Below are 6,332 nucleotides of genomic sequence, written 5' to 3'. Positions count from 1 at the left end.
AATAGTTTTACTTATATATTTCCTATGGTTTATATCCCTATACTTACAATGATTAAGTTCATATATTGAACTTCCAATAGTTTAAGTCTAAATACCAATCCGTGGAATTTAGTTCACTCAAACTACTGCTCTGATACCATGATTGAAAGACCCTAACTTTCGTATTTATGAAAGACCCAAACTTTCATACTCGACAATATAGTTACTCCAAAACATGCTACTTGCATATTCATAAAAACAATATTTTACATTGATAAAGAGATTACAAACTACTGGATACAAACCGACTATTTTAAAGTGTTATATATTACATAACTTCCCAGGATTCTATAGTTTTATACATATGGGAGTGCAAAATACAATAGTTTCAAACTATTCATAAGCTTCTATCGATACAATAGTTTCAAACTATTCAAAAATCTTCTACCAGTATATAACTATACTGGATCTTTATCTCCTGCAATTTGTTAAACATCGAGAGGGTAAGCGATGACGCTTAGTGAGTTCAATAATAGATACAATATAACGTTATGCCATATATATATATATATATATATATATATATATATATATATATATATATATATATATATATATATATATATATACTTTAATAGGGTAGAAGCAAAGAGGAACAAGGAACAACAAGGGCATATGTGAATCATGTGACAAACATTCCATATCAATCATTGATTTGATTTAAAGATATACAATCAATGAGACATAACAATTTCCATGCTTGATATACATCAATAAAGCTTTGGCCCAAACGACACAGAAGATATACAACTTCGGATTAACATTTCGGTAGATTTCAAGCTTATAGCCCTGTCTAACCTTCTGTCACTACCATAGAATAGAATTCATTCTCTTACGGAGACATGTTCCACATGGCCAAAGGCTACATACCAATACCAACGTGAATCTAAGTCCTTTCACTGATCACATGGTCAAAGATATTTCTTTGCTATTAAAAATAGCAAATAAAAATAACCCGGGAAAATAACCCGGAATAATAACACTAAAAATCACGTAGCACATATAACACATAACATACAATTATTTCTATATATTAAACTCACCGTGAAATAACCGGGGGCTAAAATATTAATTTGAGCAGTACTTTAGCTCTAAATATGTCTTTCTTTGTTGAAAACCAGGAGTTTTCTTGAAACCCGGGCTCTGCGAAGGTAGAGCTTCGAAACCGAAAAGATAAATTTTCCGGGCTTCTCGGGAGTCTCGGGGCGTGTTTCGGGCTTTGGAATCAGTACCGGGGCTTCGGGGGGAAGTCGGAATAGTAAAAATATCAAAAAAAAAAAGGAGGTGAAAGTGGCAATTTTCCAAAATTACCCGAGAGGTCTCGCAACCCCTTGTATTTATAGGGAGGTCTGAAGTCGGCTAAGGAAGGGGAGTCATCAGCGAGGACACGCGGCATCAGCAGGGCGAGGGTGCGCAGGTGGCTCACACGTGGGTTGCGCATGCGAGGGGCTTGGTGTCGGCTTCTGATTGGACCAAGGTCTAGTCCGAGACTTCGGACGTGGCACCCCTGCGAGGCTCGCACACGTGATAGAGGGCACGCGTCGGATTCTTAGCGGACCGGACTCCGGATGCGAGGGCAGGCGACACGTCTCGCCAGCTGGCTTCGGTGACTCACCAATTTAGGATACGTGGCATCTTTTGAGCGAGGGTGATGTGGCCGAAGCCACCTATGCGAAATTTCTCGGTTTTCGCGCCAAAACTTCAAAACTCCATAACTTTCGCATAAGAGCTCTGTTTTTGACGTTCTTTATATGCACATGTAGCTAAAATTACGCTATACAACTTTCGTTTAGACTTCGTCGGCTAATTTTGACTTTAATTTTAATATTATTATTTTTAACAGACCGGGACAGGAAAATCTGTTAAAAATTCATAACTTCTTCATCCGACGTCCGTTTTCGTCAGACTTTTTACCGTTGCACTACTAATGACGAGACCTTCAATTCTCGTTTAGGTTGTGTCGGTTAAAAATCACTCGATCTAAAATTTGAGTTTTTAGATGTCTACTGCTAAGATGAAACTTCGAAAAATCCTAACTTCCTCATACGATGTTAGATTTTGGCGTTCTTTTTATTGAATTTCTCGGTTTAACGAATACTACAACTTTCATTTAGATTACTAAGGCTAAAAAGTATTTTATCAAAAACTCACTTTTTACGTCATTCGGCACCGTGTCGATTTTGTCGCGGATCTTCGGTTGGTCATAACTTCTTCGTTATAACTCGGATTTTGACGAGGTTTTCGCCTACAAATTTCTAACGAGATTTTCTACAACATCAAATAATAAAATTTTACTTATTTAAAATTTCATATTTTCGCTAAATTTCACTATTTGGCTTTTATTTGGAATCTCATAAGACTTCCAATATTTTCAGAGTGGTTCTAAACATAGTTTTACTTCATTTCTAGTAAAAACCATCTGTTAGAACTCAACACTCAATTTTACATAATATTTCACAATTTTATTTACTTATAACACGATTTCAACACGCGTATGTTACAATGTGGGAGTGTCCGTCCCGTATAGATCTATACACACGCCGGCCACTCTCCCTCCAGGAGACTCTGGTTACAATGTGATACAACAATGTATTGTTTTATCATGAAGTAGTATTCCACATTCTAGTTATCGGATCTTAGTGTTTGTATAGTAAGTTATAGTGTATTAATGCTCTCTCTGTACTATTATATAATATGTTCTCTTGTATAGCATAATGTATGTTCTCTTAGTTTCTCATCATAGTATGTTCTTTCTGTTTCTCATAATAGTAAGTTTGTACTGACTCATAAATGAACTGAATCTGGTATGTTTCATTGTACTAGTAATAGTGAGTAATGACTTCCCAAACTACACCTATTATAGTTTACTAGTAGCGTTGTTTGTATGACTGAGTGTTTTGAACTGAAGTAAAAGCTTTTATGTCTATACAAATATACTAGATATATAACTAAGGATCAAACGACACTCGGACAAACAACAGGGTACTCTAAGTCCACAACCAAACAAGGAATAGGAAATAAAGTAAGTTGTCAGTCCTAAGTCCTTCAAACCTTACTTATATAACTATATATGCAGTAAACATGGTTTTTACAATACATAAGTTTGAAAGAGTTAAAAGAAAAGGTTTAGCATATAAAAACAAGTTTAGTAAGGAGTTTTGTATTGTATAAGAGTTTGATAAACATTTTGAAGTAGTTTGTTTGATAACACAGTTAAAAGTAAATGAAATCCTTTGTTTATAAATCACATGTGATTGATTATATAACTAACATGTTTTCTACTTGTATCCCTCCCCCATAAAAGCATTTAAAATCATTTAAAAGATAAGTTAAGGGGTATGAACTCACCTGTAGTGAGTGATACTGGAGTATGGTTGAAAGATGATTGCAAAGTGTCAGGTGTAACCTTGAGCACACAATGATCCTAATAGACACATGTAGACATGTATGTATATAAATTTAGTGTATAGACGACTAAGTAAGAAGGGTAACACCCTTATTGGCTAGTAAACTCTAAGATTTGTGGGATACAATCACATATGATTGCATAACTAGGGTATATGACCACCATATTGAGTTTACGGTCTATGTGGCATGACCATAAGAGTTTACGGTCAAAGTGGTTCACGGTTACATGGGTTCACGGTCCCATGTGTTTACGGTCTTATGACCTTACGGTCATAGAGTTCACGGTCTAAGGAGATTCAACCGTAAACTCATCAAATCTTGCACAAATGATGGTTTTCAAGGGCTTCCTTCAAAGGCATCAGATTCTAGGGACCATGCTTAGCCTTAGGAAGGGTAAAGGCAATAAGAACACCCTTTATAAGGGTTTACGACCTATGAAGATTAATAGAACCGTAAAATCTTTTGTTCAAGCAAAGAGTGATGATCTTAAGTCCAAAATGAAGGATTGTAACTAGGTAGATGTAAAGGAGGAGGGTACTTACGATTTTGAAGGCAAGGAAGGTGTTTTCGGTCCAAAACACAACCGTGTTCTTGAGAATCTTTGATGATCTAGGTAAAAGATGAAACACTTGGATGAATCAAGAGTGAAACATGGATTTAGGAAGGATCTAACACCCAAAGAAGGAATCACTTACTTGTTCTTGAGGATTTGGAAGCAAAAGTTTATGATCCTTGAGAGAGAATCCGATTTCTAGGCTTGAAATGGTGAAAAGTGATTGAAAATGGCTAAGTGCCATATATATAGGGATGGGTTTACGGTCACCGTGACCATAAACTCATTCGTCTTGACCATAAACTCTCTTTTTGAGGAGGTTTACGGTTGCAGGCAGTTAAGAACTTAAGCTGCTAATTATAATCTCTAATTCCTTTGATGTACTGGGGTTAGAAAACTCAAAATAGGTTCCAAATAGTGATAATTGGAAGCAAAATGAGTATAACACTAATAGGTTTAATTGATTAAACAAGCTTGGAAATTTCAGGTTGTCACAATTGACTTACATGATAGAAATTCAGGTTGTCACAAGTTGGGAGTTTGATCCATAGAAATTTTTCAGTAAGTTTGTAAACTCAATTTTTTTTTATTATTATTTTTTTTTTGCAGAAAGCAGTTGTTTGTATAAGATGCATCAATTTGGAAGGATTGAGATGCAGAGTCTCTGATCCCAAAGGCTAGGTTTGTCTTTTGAGTATGTTGTTGTCACAATCTCATTAAGAAATTATGGGAAATAATAGTAGGTAAAAATATCTAATCCATACAATACAGATCCTATGATGATTAACATCATAAATATCAACAATTCTATCATGTTATAAAATCTACATTTGTTTAAGAGGTGTGGTGATATATTTCATGATGTTGATGGGTTTGTGATAAGATTCTTCTTTTCACCTCATTCATATCAAGATTGTTAATTATTGTCTTGCTTCCTAGCTTAATCTATGATGTTGTTTATAAAGTTATCTAGGTTAAGAAACACTTTTTTTATGTGAAATGATTTGTTAGTTACTGAACCAAAACTGATTGGTCTCTCTCGGAAAAGATTATGTAGGAATAATATTACGAAAATTTATGAAAGCAAACAAGAAAACAAAAAAAACTAAGACATGTGTTTAACACATTGTCCTTAAAACAAATTCGTCCGCTATTGGGTATCTGTTTCCCAAGATATGATAGTTTGAAATGGTTCTTCAAGACCATCCGCACTCTCAATAGGCATGGATTATATCTCCAATGTAGCTAGAAAAAGAAGAAGATGAAGTGGGGAAGATGATAGTTTTTTTTCCTTATTTGGTATCTTCAAATGGTTGTAGAGTAATGGTATTTATACTACACATTCTATAACCTCCCATTTAAACACCTCTATTAATCACAAGATTAATGTGAGTTCAATATGTAATTAAGCTATAATATTAATTACAATTTCAGTTACAAAAGAAAGAAATATTTGCAAGAAAGGTCCCTAACCTTTTCTTTTCTTTCTCCCACCCATTAAACTCTTTTATTTACTTCTTCCACCACTCACACTTAAGGATTAATTTCTCATTCACATTAAAAAAAATTAAGGAAACCCCATTTTTATAAATTGGTTAACACCAATTTTCCAACAATCTCCCATATGAATGAAAATTTATCAAGCATTTTCAAGCTACCTAAATAAAATACAGTAGTTGAATCATGTATAGGATAGGTAGGTGTTATCCTTTGAACCTTTCCTTAATATATATTTATTTTACTAGCGGACCAGTAGACTCGATGTCCTTGAACTGTTATGTCGTTTGTGTAAATAATCAATATGTCTCACATGATTCTTCCTAACCTAGTTCGGTTCTCACTGATGTGTCCCTTATGGTCATGGGCACTTGCTTGGTTCTGTAAGAGCTCTTAGTAATATGCCCATCCAATTCCATTTAAAGCGACCCCACTTCACTCTTACATAGGTGATTCCATCATAACCATTAAAAGCTAATGCATGATGATTTCCAACTTATCATCTTCGGCTATAATCTTAACCTAAATCACTGTTTGTTTTGGGAATGAGTTGGGGTTGACCACCATAGTGATTCACAAATGTTATATGCAAGTAGGTTGTACCATTGTGTCACACCCCGAACCAGAACGGGGGAAACGTCCGGGGGCGGGTGACTTCATTTTGTAATATCATAACAAGCGTATATAAATGAAACATAGACATCATTATCACCATACATCAAATATAACAACATACATAGTTTATATCATTGTGTTTGTTCATAAAATTACATCCCAAAAATACCAAGTGTATGGTGAAATCAAAACACAACAAAATCCAAATTCCTTAGTTGCC

This window comes from Lactuca saligna, chromosome 4, assembly GCF_052625555.1.
Source record: "Lactuca saligna cultivar CGN05327 chromosome 4, ASM5262555v1, whole genome shotgun sequence".
Taxonomy (NCBI): Eukaryota; Viridiplantae; Streptophyta; class Magnoliopsida; order Asterales; family Asteraceae; genus Lactuca; species Lactuca saligna.
This window is presented reverse-complemented; position numbering follows the sequence as displayed.